This window comes from Brachyhypopomus gauderio, unplaced genomic scaffold (genome assembly GCF_052324685.1).
Source record: "Brachyhypopomus gauderio isolate BG-103 unplaced genomic scaffold, BGAUD_0.2 sc44, whole genome shotgun sequence".
In the NCBI taxonomy this organism is placed as follows: domain Eukaryota; kingdom Metazoa; phylum Chordata; class Actinopteri; order Gymnotiformes; family Hypopomidae; genus Brachyhypopomus; species Brachyhypopomus gauderio.
In genome coordinates, this window is record NW_027506870.1 from 1,583,300 (window position 1) to 1,602,306 (window position 19,007).

Here is a 19,007-nt window from a genome sequence, read left to right on the forward strand (position 1 = left end):
GTGGCTGCATCCATGTAAACACACGTACGATTTGTAATTCACAGGTTTGAAAACTCGTTCTCGCCCCTACTGTGCAATGTGGTTAGGAATACAGCCGAGCTAAACTATCAAGTTGAAAGTCATCATAGTTTGCTTACCCATTTTGACCCAGTTCCCAACCCAACTTTAAGAATAGATTAACAGCGATAATTTTTATAACGCCCGATAAGAGTATACATAAAACATTTAAAAACTCCAATATAGGAGCTGTCAGGGTTTTGGAAAGTAAAAATGACAATGATTTTCACATGCCTTCATAGTCCATCCATCCATCCATCCATCCATTATCTACCGCTTATCCAGAGCCGGGTCGCGGAGGTAGTAGTCTGAGCAGGGAAACCCAAACCTCCCTCTCCCCAGACACCTCAGCCAGCTCCTCGGGTGGAACACCGAGACGTTCCCAGGCCAGTCGAGAGACATAGTCTCGCCAACGTGTCCTGGGTCTTCCTCGGGGCCTCCTCCCCCGGGGACATGCCTGGAACACCTCCCTAGGAAGGCGCCCAGGGGCATCCGAAACAGGTGCCCAAGCCACCTCAACTGACTCCTCTCGATGTGGAGGAGCAGCGGTTCTACTCCGAGCTCCTCCCGAGTGACCGCGCTTCTCACCCTATCTCTAAGGGTGCGCCCAGCCACTCTGCGGAGGAAACTCATTTCGGCCGCTTGTATCTGCGATCTCGTTCTTTCGGTCATTACCCAAAGCTCATGACCATAGGTGAGAGTAGGAACGTAAATCGACCGGTAAATCGAGAGCTTCGCCTTTTGGCTCAGCTCCTTCTTCACCACAACGGACCGGTACAGCGACCGCATTACTGCGGAAGCTGCACCAATCCGTCTGTCGATCTCACGCTCCATTCTTCCCTCACTCGTGAACAAGATCCCGAGATACTTAAACTCCTCCACTTGAGGCAGGACTTCTCCACCCACCTAAAGGGAGCAAGCTACCCTTTTCCGGCCTTCATAGTCACATTATCACAAACGTGTAACTCACTATTGGTTACTTGCACTCTCTGCGCTCTCAGTGCACGGTTTCCATCATGGTCACGAGCATTGGTAAACCACTTTGAGACAGCTCTCTCAACATCTTCTTTAGTTAATTCTGAAGATAAGCATTTTGTTTTAGGGCACCTACAAAACAAAATTTTAAATACAGATAGAATAAACTGAGGCAAAAACAACCACCACATGTTACTTTACAGAGCACCAAAACGAGAAAACCGCTATCTAACTTGGAACCATTACAAGAATGATTAGTAGCTGTTTATCCATAAGACAATACTCTTTTCTGCTATACACAAGATTTTCTATGGTAGGTTAGCTAGCCTAGCAACATCAAAATTTGCACTTATGTCTTAGCTGATCTAGGAAAATTAATTAACTAAATCTAGGTGGGTTACGTCGAAAATGTGTAAACATAGACATTTTAAACACTATATTTCCCCCCACAGATTATTCCTCTTAGCCATAACAAATGAACGGCTTGCGTTCTACCTTTCAACGCTAACAGTTGTTTTAGCTATCAAGCTAGCTAGCTAACTTAGCTAGGTTTGAATTAAATATAACGTCAGGCATTATATCCTCAGATATTTTTCTTTCTTTCATTGTATATTTGTTCTTTTACACATTGATAACCAAATTAGAGAAACCGGATAAAAAGTTAATTTCTTACCTCAGTGAATGATATCTCCAACGGATATAAAAATTCACTTTCAGTCAGGCCAGGCGGGAGACTGTTTAGTCTTTCGTTGGGGGCGGGGGCGCACGAGAGGAGGCGAGGCAATGGTTTATTCCATACATCTGACGAGTATGTATGGAATAATAAAGGCTCTACAGCAGGGGTCGGCAACCTATGGCACGCGGGCCACCGTTGGCATGCCGAGGCATAATCAGTGGCACGCGACACGCTGGACCAGCATCAGCAAAAAATTAATAATAAAAAATAGAGCACGATCCTCCAATCGAAATCGCTCCTCAACGCTCTGCTTGGCGGAGGCGTTTATACTTGGCGATCGATCGCGATATAATACTTAATTTGAGTCCATTTACACCTCCCCTCCGCTAACAATTTACACTCGTCACATATATATGATGTACAAATGATGCAATACGTGCAATAAAGGAAAAAAAAAACATTAAAGTGCCGTTCCAGAAAAATAAGTGAGAAGTATTTTAAACTTTGATTTAAAAATGTCTAAAGTCATGGCTCTTCTAATGTTTTTATTCAGCTACTTTTGTGCAAGAATGGCATATACTTCTGTTTAAAGAGCTTCTCCGTGCAGTTTCCACCTTCTTTTGGCAGATCTGTTAAGATGATTGGCTGCAGTAAAAAATGATTGACAGCTAACTCTGGCTGATAATTGGCTTAATAAAAATTGATTGACAACAAAAGTCTAGTATCTGATTGGCTGCATTCGAAAATGATTGACACATGCTCCGCCCTTTACCCACGCCTACCGGGGCTCCGGGCTGCAGCATTACATATATTAAACTATTGGTGGCCGCCAATATACCCACCCCTTGTTGACGTAGGGGTTACGTTTTAGTCACATGGGCTCTACGTTGTTGTGACATGGCCTCTACGTTGTGGTCACATGGGCGTTACGTGGGCTGGTTCTGGGGCTACGTATCTATCACGTGCCTTAGACGCGGTTGTGAAGGTGTGTTTGGAATAGTCCACGTGGGTTTATTTGCGCAGGTAATTTGGTCGAGTAGAGAATGCGATGGCGTCCAGGATTTTTTGAACGACTGTCGTAGAACATTTTCAGAATGTACACGAGTTTTATCGTCGGATGATCAGCAACTTGATAATGTACAACCTGTTATAACTAGGTATGCTATCAATTAGTACAGTGTACAAGTTATTTGATATACTCTGGTTTCTTCACATAAATGTAGTTGTGGCTTTGTGATATTTTAAAGTGAATTGTATTTCATTCTGAACCGAGTTCATCAACTTATTTGTAGTAGAAAGTAGAGAACATGAGTCATGTTACGACAATGAATTTATATCACTTTTTATTATGTGACTGAAACAGATTGGAGACTATGGCCTCGAGCATTTGCTGGGCCAGTGGGTGACTGGTTGAAGCCGAAGTGGCTGATGAAATGCTTGGACTCATCAGTGAATTAATTCAGGAAGCTAGCAATCAACAACAACCTGGTAAGTTTGCATGTCAAAACAGTCGCTATGTAATTTGAGTCGATAGGAAGTATAGATTTGAATTAATTTAAGTTTTAAAATGTTTAAGCCACCCATTTAAATGAATGGAGGTTTCAAATTACAACTGCGAGTTACCGTGTGACTTAGAGCAGTGATTCTCAACTGGTGGGTCACGGACACGTTCTGGGTGGGTCGCGGACAGTTTGTAAAAAAATTAATATGCTACTCTTCTAATTTTGTACTCACCTTTTATCCTGAAAAAAGACAGAGAGGCACCCGTCAGACATGCCAGGGCTCCAGATTGCGACTAAAATCGTTGCAATCGCGACCATAAATTTAAATTTGCGAGTAATATAATTATTTCACTCCCCATCAACAAATGCGGGAATCTGATCACCAGCGTGACTCGCAAAGCAGCGGAGCGCTAATCGCTAAGCGTTGAAAAGTCTACATCTCTGTCGGACCAGAGACCGTATCTCTGTGTCGGACCCAAAGAGGACACACTTCTTTATAACTGTACATAGTTTTAAGGTAATTTTAATGGTATCAAAAGTCACTCGTATGCATACTAGTAAAGTTTGTTTCACGTTCACATATTCTTAATTCTTTCTTCAATAACTTTGACAGTATTAGCAAAAGTGCCAGAATATGAAAATTCTTATTTCTGGCAACTAAGACAAACATCTACAACTTTGTTTACGTCAGGAATAGACGTATTTTAAATAGCAGACAACATGTTATTTTAAATGTGCAACTTTCACCACTGCAACGTCTAAGGCACCGTCTACAAATTACCTTAACACGGACGCAAGGGGCGGTCGTGAAGGCCCCAGAGCACTACATACTTTTTTTTAAAAATAATTTCAATAGCTTTTAAAGGAACAGTAACCCAATAATCCCTTAGGTTAAGGATCATTATTACACTACATCTCTCTCCTAGCCACTCCACATACACACACATATACACCATACAGATACACACTTACAGACATCTCCCATACCCACTACACATACACACATATACCAGACATGTGGACTCGAGTCACATGACTTGGACTCAAGTCCGACTCGAGTCACTAAACTGATGACTTGTGACTTGACTCGACAACATCACTGAAGACTTGCGACTTGACTTAGACTTTACCTTTACTGACTTGGACTTGGAATCGGACTTGAGCTTTAATAAATAAGTAATATAGAATCACATAACTGGATAATTTTGTATTAAATGGTGCTGTAAAATGTGAACCGCTCAGCTCAGTTTACAGATCGGGGGAGGGGGGAGGGGCGGCAGCAGCAGCGTTGAATTGAACAAAAATGATCCTGTTCAATTATAAAGATTATGCTGTTGTGAATAAAAGAAGAACTGCGACATGCAAGACATGTGGAGTCAGGATAAGAGATGGAGATGCAACCACTTCAAACTTTGTTCGACATTTTAGACTACACAAACAAAAGCAAGTCTCTGCTATGTATATTTCACATAATTATATAACGGGTAGCTAGCTAGCTGGGATGTGATAACTCAGGGGTTGGAAATTAACTAACGTTAGGTTCGGTACGCTTGAGTGCGATGTCGTCGCAATTGTCCAGAGGTGTATAATCCAGGTTCAAAAAGTAAAAGTCCTCACCAGGATTTTGCTCAGGCTTCCTGGATTGTGTTGATTCCACTCATTTTACCTGGATTGCACTAATTAGAAAATCTAGCAAGCTTGAGCAAAATCCTGGTGAGGACTTTTACTTTCTGAACCTGGATTAAACACCTCTGCAATTGTCGTCACCTAACACCCCCCCACTTTCGAATTATCGTTGGTGTGGACCGCTGACAAGTCAAGTTGCTCATGTGGACCCTTGTAAAAGTTAGTCTGACTAACTTAATATACTACTAATCAACTGCATCAATTGTGTTAAATGTTGAAATTACATCCGGTGACTTGACTAGGACTTGAAGTTTAGGACTTGGGACTTGACTCGAGACTTGATTGTATTGACTTGGGACTTGACTCGAGACTTGATTGTATTGACTTGGGACTTGACTCGAGACTTGATTGTATTGACTTGGGACTTGACTTGAGACTTGATAGTATTGACTTGGGACTTGACTCGAGACTTGATTGTGAAGACTTGAGACTTACTTGTTACTTGCAACTTAGTGACTTGTTCACATGTCTGCACCACACACACACACACACACACACATCTCTCTCATACCCACTCCACATACACTCATAAAGACCGGTCTCTCATACCCACTCCACATACCAGAGGTGGGGACTCGAGTCACATGACTTGGACTCGAGTCAGACTCGAGTCATTAATATTAAGACTTTTGACTTGACTTGAAAAAATATTCAGAGACTTAGACTTGACTTGGACTTTTACACCAATAACTTGGGACTTGAATTGGACTTGAACCTGTTTACTTGCAAAGACTTGATTTTTTAACCCCAAATCTAAATTTTAAAACGCATATTAATATTTATAAAGTGCGCCCCATTAATTTCATTTCCGTCCTTCTGACGCAGACCGGTCCTCTGCTTTTCCACACTCTGTACGTGTGTGTGTGCATGAGCTGCAGCACAACCAATCAAATGGGGGATTGGCGAACGTAAATTTTTACCGGGCAGGGTGTAAAATGGACACAAATTAAGTATTATATCGCGATCGATCGATCGCCAGTGGTTGGTGCCAGAGCGAACTAGTAACTCATTGAATCATAGATGTGGATCAGAGGTAAATAAACTAGATTTTTTTCCGGCGTGAGAAATCGGATGTGTGGCGTGAGAGCGTGTGAAGTCGGTCAAATGCGTGTGTCTCACGCTCAATGCGTGAGGGTTGGCAACCCTGGGTTCTGTATCTGAACTCGGGGAAGAGAGCCTCTCTCTGTCACCATCATAATATCCAGTTCTATCTCAGCATGGATTGTGTATTTGAAGACATCTACATCGAGAAAAAAATATATTGACAAAAGTGGAGCGAGTTTTCAGCTATGGGGACATCATTCATCGTGCACAAATGACATACAGACTTTTGGCCAGCAAATGCAATGCAGAATAGTTTACTGAAATGTCTAAAGTTGCAGATTCCTGTTAATTGTTCAGTTCTTATATTTGTTTGTCTTGTGTCACTCACACATGGACACACATGTTCTCCAAGAAACCAGATAAGAGAAGAGAGGGAAAATGCTGTTATGGTTCTTTGTATTGTACTGTGAAAATATCAGCACTTTTTATTTGAACATGGAGTTCTACTTATGACTTTTTCACAGAATATTTATTTCTGGAAAATTGTAGTTTAAAGTATGAATATTTTTGCAGCTAAGTTTAACAAATTGAACTGTGCAATAAAGAGGTGTAATTTTAATTTTTTTAATACTTCGTGTTTTCAGTTGCACATGTTTTATCAAGATTTGAGGAGAATTTAGATTTTAAAAAGAATTTACAATTTAAATTTATTTACATTTAAAATATACCTGCAACATTGGTAAAAAAAAAAAAAAAAGACTCGAAAGGACTTGAAATTCCAAGTTTCAGACTTGGGACTTGACTTGACTGTTGTCTGTCTTGACTCGAGACTTGACTTGACTTGAGTGTCTTTGCTTGAGACTTGACTCGGGACTTGAGGTATAAAGACTTGGACTTACTTGAGACTTGCAAAACACTGACTTGGTCCCACCTCTGCCACATACACACATAAACACCACAAAGACACACACACACACACACACCTCTCATTCCCACTCCACAAACGCGCACACACACAGATATACACCACACACACACATACATATCTCATACCCAGTCCACACACTAACACGCACACACCAAGAAGACATACACACACGCACGCGCGCACACATACATATCTCATACCCAGTCCACACACTAACACACACATACACCAAGCAGACATCTGCAACCCTAATTTAGCTCTTATCTGGAGAAGAGTGCATGATAGAGCATGATTTGTGATTAAAAGTGGTGGCCCCCTCCATCCAAATTTGTGTGTTTTGGACATTTAAATAGGAAATTCTAAGTGGAAACACATTAAATTTATATATCAAGTAAGGGGGTGGAGTAACTACTTCAAGATACGGTATAGTGCAGCTTGGATTGATTTAAATTATTTGAATAAAATCACAGTTTTGAAAAAAACATACATGATTTGTGTATTAGTGTAGTCCTGTTTTATTCATATAACACAGCAGTTGAAAATTCTAATTTACTAGCCACATTTTTGGAAATGCACTTAAAATATGTGAATGAGTTCTTTTTGTTTTAGTATCTGATTTATGATTTGTTCACTGTAAAGAAGTTGACTGTATTGACTGTTTTACTACTGTAGCACAGTATTAAAATGTCTTTCCCTTATCGTAAAACTAATCTGCATTCTTATACACTTTGTGTTTCTAGACAGTACAATCTATCTTTCCGGGGTCGTTACACAGCTCTATCAGATGAAGCACTTGACAACCATGTGCTGGAGATTGTCTCTGCCAATGACGAAATAGGACCCGAAGCTGTTAGGGCTCTGCTTGCTGGTGAAGGCATCCTAGTCCAGAGACAACGTGTTCGGCAAAGTGTAATCAGGACTAATCCTGAAGGTGCTGCTCTTCAGACTGTCCCACAGGCTTCACAGAAGAACATACAGAGTGGCAGGACCAAATTCACTGTGGCATATAGATGGAAACCATAAACTCATTAAGTAGCAACAGAAACTGTTTTAAGTTGATTTATTTGCACCAACTGTGTCAATAGCCAATGTAAAGCTAACTCTTTGATTATGAAGTTGGTATTGTTAATTTCAATCTTGTATAATCTTAGGGAATGACAACAATATAAATGTAAATGGGGAAAATGTCCAAAGTCTGTGTCTAGATTAGTTCAGGTCAGGACTGTGTGTCTAGGAAGGAACAAAGAGTACATCTGTTGCAAAGAAAATGCAGTTTTTGCCTAAGACATTAGGAAATGGATGGGAACAGGGTTAATGGAACAAGATGGTATTAGAAATGGATGGGAACAGCTCTAAATGTAACTGTTGAATCATAAATTCAATAGGTGTCAAGTCTTTAAAAGCAACAACTACTGAACTGCGTACCATTTATATCCATATAGTAACAGGTGGAGGCTCATTTGGGACCTAATCATGTCAAACTGCAAGAATGGAATATTAAAAAAGTAGGGGCAGCAGTCACCCAACCTCCAATTCAAGGCTTTAAAAGACGGTTGCTGTACTCAATCAATCAAAGTTTATTTGTATAGCGCTTTTAACAACTCAAGTTGTCGCAAAGCAGCTTTACAGGATTTACAAGGTTAATACTATTTATAATAACTCTTATTTAAGAGTCTGGTGTAACGGATTGGAATCTTTATACTATTACAAAAATAATCATCATCCCAACTATCATTTAAGATTTATGATTATATGTTAAAACAGGAGAATAAAAACACTACTGTTTACCTCTTGCACATACAATGCTTGCGCAAGTTGGTTGGATATAAAGATGTCTGTTAGTTATAAGTGGGGGATCTTGGGGGACTAATAATGACATTATTTTAAGTGTGAATTCATTTGAATGCAGCAGTGATTTCTCTCCCCCCCTGTTAAGTCTTGTTATAATGTTCTCTTACGGGAGCGTAATGAGTTATTACTGGATGGTTGTACTGTTCTCTCAAGGGAGCGTGATGAGTTGTGGAATGTGTGGTGTTGTAATCTCTTTCAGGTGCACCCGTGATTATGGAGTCACATGGTTCTGGGCGGTGCCTGACGAGTCCACAGCTACAAAAGGCTACCTGGAAGTGCGGACGGGAGGAGAGAGTGGCAGGCTCTCCTCATTTTGTTCTCCCTTTTTGGGATGAGTTTGTGATATATAAATCAGCTGACCCGTTAGAAGAGTTGTTAGACTGCCCTTGTTTTTGTGTGTGGTGGACTGTGTCTTTGTCTTTGTGTAGTTGTATGTTGATTATGTAGTATTTCCTTTTATTCAAGGTTTTTGTTGTTATTGTTATGATTTATAGAAGTTGCTTAGCACCAGGGGGGTATTCCAAGAAGCGGGTTAAGCGAGAAAACCGGGTAAGTTAACTCAGAGTTCACGGAAACTCGAGGTTTTCCGTTCCAGAAACCGAGCTTAGAGAGAACCTGAGTCAGTTACTATAGCAACTTATGCTCTGAAGATAACCTGCTCGCTGGCAGGTTAACTTGGACCTGAACCAGAGTTACAAACACGTCATCATGACGTGTCCTTTCCTCGAGGATCATGTGGATATTGAAGCTCAGTTTATTCGCTGAGCTCTTAGTCGGGAACGCCTTATAAAACCCCGAATAGAGGCCTACTATCATTTTCGGATTATTTTTTAATGAATGTTATCGTTTTTTAGCACAATCCATTACTTACATCAATAACATTATTAAGCGTCAAATTTCAAATATTACACATTGCAGATCAGCCCTAAATTCTCTCCAGATTGTTATACATCGCTCTTCGTTTTTTTGCTAGTTGAAGTTTTCTTTATAGTGTAGGAGATGCGGAATCTGTCAGCAAAGCTACTGTATGTTGGTCTGTAAAGTATGTCTGGCATTAAAACGACTAGTGCCCAGTTTTGTGGTGTTTCCTGGGCATAAGCCAGCTATGGACATCAAAGAGGAATTCCACAGCATCATTGGTTTGTCTTTAATTCACACGGACAATAAAGAAATTAGGCAAAGGAGAAGCAATATATAACGAACTTCATTCCATTTACATTTTAAGGATTCCCTAGAGTGATTGGCTGCATTGATGGAACCTACTTACATGGCCGTGGTAGTGGGGGGAAAGTGGACCTGGCTACCCAGGGCCTGAGTAGAGAGAGGGGCCCACTTTGCTCATGTGCCTCATTTTCTGGCATTTATAGGGGCCCACTGAAGAGTGTACAGGGCCCAGAATTAACTGCTACTCCCCTGCCTACATATGCTACCTATTCCAGCACCATTAGAACATGAAGGCGATTACATAAACAGAAAATCCATCCATAGCATTAATGTACAGCTACTAACCTTTATAATCCTTAATGAATAATGTACTTATCTTTAATGGTAACAAAAATAACGTAGCTATTGTAACTGACCGTTCTCCCCATCAAAATCATATGTGATGCTTCCCACCTCATCAGAAATGTTGAAGCCAGATGGCCAGGATCCGTGTATGATTCCACACTGTACAACAAATCTGAACAGAGTAGGCACCCTAGTGCGATTATAGGACACTGACTGCCTCCTTCATGGAGACAGAGGGTATCCCTGCCTGTCCTATACCTTATGACTCCCTATTCAGATCCTGCACCTGGACCACAGTCCCGCTACAATCAGGCCCACAGCAAAACCAGGGCAAGAATTGAAATGACCCTAGGAATCCTCAAGGCCAGGTTCCAGTGCCTGAAGGGGCTCACAGTAACACTTGATAGGGCGTGCCACATAATAATGGCATATGTGGTATTACACAACATTGCCTACCATCTCTGACATGCCCATAGATGAGGAACCTTACATGCATGTGGGTGACAACAGAGATGGTGGAGTTGTCAGAGACTCCATCTGCAATCACTGCTTTCCACATTAAATCATGCTCCACCACCCCACCATGCACCCTGTAACCTTTTAATATACATTACAGTCAAATTCACTGTTATGTTTCATTATTTCATTTTTCCTGTAAATAAATATATTTTAGAATATATTTTAAGAATAAGATATAGTTATGTACAGCCATACCACTTTGTACTATATTCTTATACTTCATTTTTATCTGATGCCATGTGTGTTTCACACCACTCAGATTAGACCTGGGGGGTGTTCCAAGAAGCGGGTTAAGCGAGAAAACCCGGGTAAGTTAACTCAGAGTTCACGGAAACTCGAGGTTTTCCGTTCCAGAAACCGAGCTTAGAGAGAACCGGAGTCAGTTACTATAGCAACTTATGCTCTGAAGCTAACCTGCTCGCTGGCAGGTTAACTTGGACCTGACCCAGAGTTACAAACATGTCATCATGACGTGTCCTTTCCTCGAAGATCATGTGGATATTGAAGCTCAGTTTATTCGCTGAGTTCTTCGTTGGGAACGCCTTATAAAACCCCGAATAGACGTAGGCCTACTATCATTTTCGGATTATTTTTTTAATGAACGTTATCGTTTTCAGCACAATCCATTACTTACATCAATAACTTTATTATTATAATAACATTTCAAATATTACACATCGCGGATCAGCCCTAAATTCTCTCCAGATTGTTATATATTGGTCTTCGTTTTTTGCTAGTAGAAGTTTTCTTTATAGTGTAGTAGATGCGGAATCTGTCAGCAAAGCTATGTCGGTCTGTCCGAAAACTATGTCCGGCATTAAAATGACTAGTGCCCGGTTTTGTGGTGTTTCCTGGGCTTAAGCCAGTTATGGACATCAAAGAGGAATTCCACAGCATCATTGGTTTGTCTTTAATTCACACGGACAATAAAGAAATTAAGCAAAGGAGAAGCAATATATAACGAACTTCATTCCATTTACATTTTAAGGATTTCCTAGAGTGATTGGCTGTATTGTTGGAACCTACATATGCTACCTATTCCAGCACCATTAGAACATGAAAATTCATCCATAGCATTAATGTACAGGTACTAACCTTTATCATCCTTAATGAATAATGTACTTATCTTTAATGGTAACAAAAATAACGTAGCTATTGTAACTGACCGTTCTTCCCATTAAGATCATATGTGATGCTTCCCACCTCATCACAAATGTTGAAGCCAGATGTCCAGGATCCGTGTATGATTCCACACTGTACAACAAATCTGAACAGAGTAGGCCTGCGGTAGTTTTGCTAGTTGTTCACATGCAGTGTAATAGTTAAATCATTGCAAACCCTAGTGTGATTATAGGACATGACGGCCTCCTTCATGGAGACAGAGGCTATCCCTGCCTGTCCTATAGGCCTACCTTATGACTCCCTATTCAGATCCTGCACCTGGACCACAGTCCTGCTACAATCAGGCCCACAGCAAAACCAGGGCAAGAATTTAAATGACCCTAGGAATCCTCGAGGCCAGGTTCCAGTGCCTGAAGGAGGGCAGAGTTACCCCTGATGGGGCGTGCCACATAATAATGGCATATGTGGTATTACACAACATTGCAACCATCCAGGAAGAGCGACAGCCTACCATCTCTGACATGCCCACAGACGAGGAACCTTACATGCACGTGGGTGACAACAGAGATGGTGGAGTTGTCAGAGACTCCATCTGCAATCACTGCTTTCCACATTAAATCATGCACCACCACCCACCCCACCATCCACCCTGTAGCCTTTTAATATACATTACAGTCAAATTCACTGTTATGTTTCATTATTTCATTTTTCCTGTAAATAAATATATTTTATATTTTAAGAATAAGATATAGTTATGTACAGCCATACCTTTGTACAATATTCTTATACTTCATTTTTATCTGATGCCATGTGTGTTTCACACCACTCAGATTAGACCTGGAATTTGTAAGTGTTCAATAAAAAAATATTTAAAAACTCAATACAGTATTATAAAGGTGGAGAAAATAATAATATAATCACACCCTTCTGCTAAATATAAAAATATCATTTTCACTCACGCATTAACTCTGTTGGCAATTTTTTGACATGCTGACTGCCTTTCTCTAGCAGCTACCGCAGTATTACATTTACGTTTAATAATATCTAAATATTCTGCATACGCAGTCATTAATACTTCAAGCTACAGTGGTGTGAAATACGATGTTCGGCTGATTTTCGCGTTTAAGTCCATGATAAATCCTATTTATCTGCGTTCCATTAAGAAGGCCTTTCATAGTTACGCGTGAACGCGCTTCTGTCTGGGTCAACCTACTCAGAGTTGAGCGACCCTGATTACTTTAACTCCGAACCACCGTTTTGGAACCGAAAACTCTGAGTATGTCAGATCGGGGTAAGACAACTCCGAGTTCAGGGTTAAGTTTAGTTTGTTAACCCCGCTTCTTGGAATACCCCCCTGGAATTAGTAAGTGTTCAATTAAAAATATATTTAAAAACTCAATACAGTATTATATATGTGGAGAATATAATAATATATTGGCGCCCTTCTGCTAAATATAAAAATATAATTTTCACTCATGCATTAACTCTTGGCAATTTTTTTGACATGCTGACTGCCTTTCTCTAGCAGCTACCGCAGTATTACATTTACGTTTACGTTTAATAATATCTAAATATTCTGCATACACAGTCATTAATACTTCAAGCTACAGTGGTGTGAAATACGATGCTCGGCTGATTTTCGCGTTTAAGTCCATGATAAATCCTATTTATCTGCGTTCCATTAAGAATGCCTTTTATAGTTACGCGTGAACGCGCTTCTGTCTGGGTCAACCTACTCAGAGTTGAGCGACCCTGATTACTTTAACTCCGATCAGCCGTTTTGGAACCGAAAACTCTGAGTATGTCAGATCGGGGTAAGACAACTCCGAGTTCAGGGTTAAGTTTAGAGTTTGTTAATCCCGCTTTCTGGAATACCCCCCAGGTAGGGTAGGCCGCTGTTTGTTTTGTAGTTTGGTTTTATTTTCCCTTTTCAGCGTGGCCTACCTGAAGTTAGTTGGTGCTAGGCTCATGCCTGTAACATCTTGCATTAATATCTGTCAAAATACACATGTGGATCGGTTAAGTTGTTGTCGGGTCACTACATCTGTTATTTTCTGTTACCGTCTGACCTAGACCGGGCGGTAACACCCCCCCACAACACTATGAAAGCCCAACCATGGCATAGATGCATAGTCCTCATTGTAGCTACATTCAAACTATTTTTGTGAATAGCTTTTAATTTAATGTGTTTTTTCTTCTCACTCCCTGATGTTTTTCCATCTTGTTTAGGTGGAGAATTGTGATCCATGGAGGTATTGATGGTTACAGCAGACTTGTGGTGTTCCTTCGAGCGTCAGAAGTGACACTGTAATGGACCTGTTCATTGGAGCGGTCAGCCAGTTTGGTGTCCCTTCAAGGGTCAGATGTGACCATGGAGGGGAAAACAATGCAGTGTGTCTTTTTATGGATGTCTTCCGAGGCTCAAGCAGGGGAAGTGCTTTACGAGGGAGGAGCACTCATAAGCAGCGCATTAAGAGACTATGGGGCGATGTGTGGAGAGGTGTTAAAAGTCTACCATTCATTGTTTGTATATCTGGAGAATGAAGGAAAATTGGAATCCAGTAATGAAATGCACATCTGGGCTCTTCACTTTGTTTATCTCCCTCGGATAAACCGTGATGTCAGGTTGTTTGTTAGTCAGTGGAACCACCACAATTTAAGAACTGCCAAACACATGTAACCGTATCAGATTTTTGTGCAAGGTTGTCAGTCACAACATTTGCAACATCACACTGGCATTCAAGGTGTGTTTGGAGCAGATGAACAGCCAGTGCCAGGGGATGAAACCAGTTGCAACAGTTGGATTGAGGGCAGCGGAGGCCCACGGGGCAGGGGCAGCCGCAGCGGAGGCCCACGGGGCAGGGGCAGCTGCAGCGGAGGCCCACGGGGCAGGGGCGGCTGCAGCGGAGGGCCACGGGGCAGGGGCGGCCGCAGCGGAGGGCCACAGGGCTAGAGTGCCTGCCTTTGATTGGCCTCAAACTATTGATGTGCCCGTTAATCAGTTTATACTTACGGAAGAACAATTGGGACACCTCAGGCAAAACATAAATCCTTTGGAGGGTGCCAGAGACGGTTTGGGAACTGATATTTTTGAACATGTACTTAACTTCCTCTCTTAAATATGATACATATGCCAGTTATTCTGATCCACTGCATACTTCTCGGAGCCGATCTCCTGCGAGACCTCTCTCTGTTCTATATACCTATTGTGTTAATCTTGATTGTATCCATCATGGTGCGCTCCTTTGATGTAACAACCACCTGGCTGGGGTTAACTTAGTCTGCCATATGGGATTCTCCCCCGACAATGTATGTCTGTATGTAAATTCTTTAACACCTCAAGGGGTGTGGTTTTTCTGTATATAACCTATGTGTTGGTAGACTGTCAGATTACTTTGGAATAAGAAGCGCACACAAATAAACTTCATTCTTGGAAATCCCCACTCCTGTTTTTTTTTTTTTTTTAAGAAACCAACAATTCTCGCTAAACAGAAGACAATACCCATGGTTGTGATTAAACTAGCTCACATCTTGATGAAGTATAAATTTTACCAAATACGTTCTAAACTGTTGGTGTAAGTTATTTCAAGGTGCCAGGGTAGTAAGACTTAATTTCAATTTGTTCTATGATTGTCATGTTAATTCTTTGTATATGGCTATAGGACGTTCATGTAAAAATATCAGTTGTGACAGTGAGGTAATACACACATACAACTTTGAATTAATGTCATTTTGGAATATCAGAAAATTAAAAAAATTCATTAACATTTCAGGCCTCCCCAAACTGGGAAGCATAGCCTAGTCCAAGCTCCATGTTATTTTTGAATTCCGTGTAAGTCTGGCCTACAGGTAGGTGAAGAACCAATGAACATGTGTTGGCCTTTGGAAACCTGGCTAGTCCATCTTCTGGGTGCAAAAATGCCAGCTCTGGTTGCATCTGGAAACCCACTGCTGGGATTCGCTGAAAGCCAGTGGCAAAAATGAGCACATGCTCAAGAGTTATTGGATGGGAAAGTCCACCTGTACAGCAATACAAAAATTATTTATTTGATATTCCTGACCTCTTCTTCCCCATTTCCCTGTTAGATTGACAATGAAATAATACAATACAAAATAAGTCAAAAGTGTTTCTTACATTTACATTGACATATTATATATATATATATATATATATATATATATATATATATATATATATATATATATATATTGCAGACAATGAAAAACGCACAAATTACAAAGGCATGGCTGCAGAAAATAGGGTATAAGCACTTGACTGGCCTGCTTACAATCCTGATCTGTCCCCAACAGAGAAAGTGTGAAGAATTTTGAAACACAAAATGTGAAAACCCCACAATGCTGCACACATTAAGATGTGTTTGCAGAAAGAATGGGACAGATTTGCAGGTTAAATTATATGAGGACGACTTGAAATGCCTGCAGGTGTGCATGGGGTTTTGTAGATTGAAAAGAGGTGGTACAATGCACATTGCATCTTGTTTGAAGCGTGGAAACAGATGTAGATGTAGTATGCAGGTGTATCAAATGGTATTGTGCAGTGGCAAAAATCTTAATCCGCTGGGAATTCTAGTCAAGACCAAAATTGCTTTACTTCCAGGTAATAATTGCCTCTAGAAGTAAATGCAGGTCCTTCACAACCATTTTCTAAAATAACATTCTACAGAGAAATGCATAACATGTAGCAAGGCTTATAAATCACCAATGGTCCCTGCCAGTCAGTTTCATGTTTCGGCTGCAGTTCTGACAGGAATTTCCAGTAGACTGTAATTTTTGCCACTGCTGGGAGACACATATGATTGATTCAAACAAGACATTCACTGCACTGTACCACCCCTTCTCAATGTACAAATCCTGATATACACTCCGCAGCATTTATAGCCTGATCATTCTAGTACAATGCCTTCTGCAACGGCCTGAAATTACGATCACCTTAAACAAGCAAAATCGTTTTAAAAATGTGTTGCAGGGTTGACATGCAGGAATGGTGTGTATTAACATTTAAATGAAGCTGACAACAACATGAAATTAGGTTGGTTCTGTCTGCCCTTAAACAAAAATCAAAGTAAGCATAGTATTGTAGACTGCATGTTTTATTCCAGTGGTTCCCAAAGTCAATCAATCAATCAAAGTTTATTTGTATAGCGCTTTTCACAACACATGTTGTCACAAAGTGCTTTACAGGATTTAAAAGGTTAACAATACTATGGGTCCAGAACCCTAATGAGCAAGCCAAAGGCAAAGTGGGGGGCGCGCCCCCTAGGTGGGGCGTGGAGCTATTGCAGGGGGGGGGGGGCGCGGAGCTCGAAAGTAAAACATGCACATGTGTCAATATTAGGGATGCACCGATTCCGATATTAATATCTGAAAAAAATTCTAGATCGGGTATCGGGGACAATGTGACCGATCCATAAAAACAGATCTATTCAGTCTAATTCTATGCTTGTATTGCTTGCTTTTCGGAGTTAGTTCAACCTTAATACTCGCGCTGGTGGTATTCCACTTAGTCCGTTTATTTGCTGGTTGACCAAAATAAACCTGGGCTCCAGCAATACTTCACTGTTCATACATGAACTGGGGAGTTGTCCAAAGCTAATTTAATGCGTTACTTACAGAAATAAATTAAAGAGCAGTGGTCTGAGTCGGTCTACAGCAGAAAGCTAAAACAACAATATTCCATATGCGCGCTCAACTCACTCCCTTAAAGAGACAGTACACATATTTCTGGCCGTTACATGCTTTGTGCTCTGCGTGATGTCTGCGCTTGCAAACTCTTTGCTCTTTTTGCTGCTTTCACATTCACAATGGAATGAGCTTTTTGGCAGTGTTTGGATTTCTCCCCTCAGAAGTTGATGAAGTGGTAGCACCCAATTTTAAACGTCGTGTTAAGACGTTAAAACGTCTTAAGACGTCCAAAAGTTACGTCTTAACATGGCATTTTTGTACGTCTTAAGACGTCCAAATTTGACGTGTTAAACACGGACGTCATTCTAGACGTTTTGAGCCAAACGGCGTTCCATAGTTCCTTGCCCGGTTATCCCACCCTGCGTGTCTGTTGTCCTGGGGGGTATTCCAAGAAGCGGGGTTAACAAACTCTAAACTTAACCCTGAACTCGGAGTTGTCTTACCCCGATCTGACATACTCAGAGTTTTCGGTTCCAAAACGGCGGATCGGAGTTAAAGTAATCAGGGTCGCTCAACTCTGAGTAGGTTGACCCAGACAGAAGCGCGTTCACGCATAACTATGAAAGGCATTCTTAATGGAACGCAGATAAATAGGATTTATCATGGACTTAAACGCGAAAATCAGCCGAACATCGTATTTCACACCACTGTAGCTTGAGGTATTAATGACTGCGTAAGCAGAATATTTAGATATTATTAAACGCAAATGTAATACTGCGGTAGCTGCTAGAGAAAGGCAGTCAGCATGTCAAAAAATTGCCAACAGAGTTAATGCTTGAGTGAAAATGATATTTTTATATTTAGCAGAAGGGTGTGATTATATTATTATTTTCTCCACCTTTATAATACTGTATTGAGTTTTTAAATATTTTTTTATTGAACACTTACTAATTCCAGGTCTAATCTGAGTGGTGTGAAACACACATGGCATCAGATAAAAATGAAGTATAAGAATATTGTACAAAGTGGTATGGCTGTACATAACTATATCTTATTCTTAAAATATATTATAAAATATATTTATTTACAGGAAAAATGAAATAATGAAACATAACAGTGAATTTGACTGTAATGTATATTAAAAGGTTACAGGGTGGATGGTGGTGCATGATTTAATGTGAAAAGCAGTGATTGCAGATGGAGTCTCTGACAACTCCACCATCTCTGTTGTCACCCACATGCATGTAAGGTTCCTCGTCTGTGGGCATGTCAGAGATGGTAGGCTGTCGCTCTTCCTGGATGGTTGCAATGTTGTGTAATACCACATATGCCATTATTATGTGGCACACCCTATCAGGGGTTACTCTGAGCCCCTTCAGGCACTTGAACCTGGCCTTGAGGATTCCTAGGGTCATTTAAATTCTTGCCCTGGTTTTGCTGTGGGCCTGATTGTAGCGGGACTGTGGTCCAGGTGCAGGATCTGAATAGGGAGTCA

General features: G+C 40.8%; 1 long non-coding RNA gene across 1 annotated transcript; it reads left to right on the forward strand.

The window, feature by feature from the left end:
• The first annotated feature begins 59 nt into the window (after positions 1 to 59).
• On the forward strand, positions 60 to 14,655 carry LOC143486119 (uncharacterized). The gene is made up of 3 exons (XR_013123134.1): positions 60 to 3,196; positions 7,609 to 7,900; positions 14,099 to 14,655. It is a non-coding gene; the product is annotated as an uncharacterized LOC143486119 (long non-coding RNA).
• The last annotated feature ends 4,352 nt before the right edge of the window (positions 14,656 to 19,007 follow it).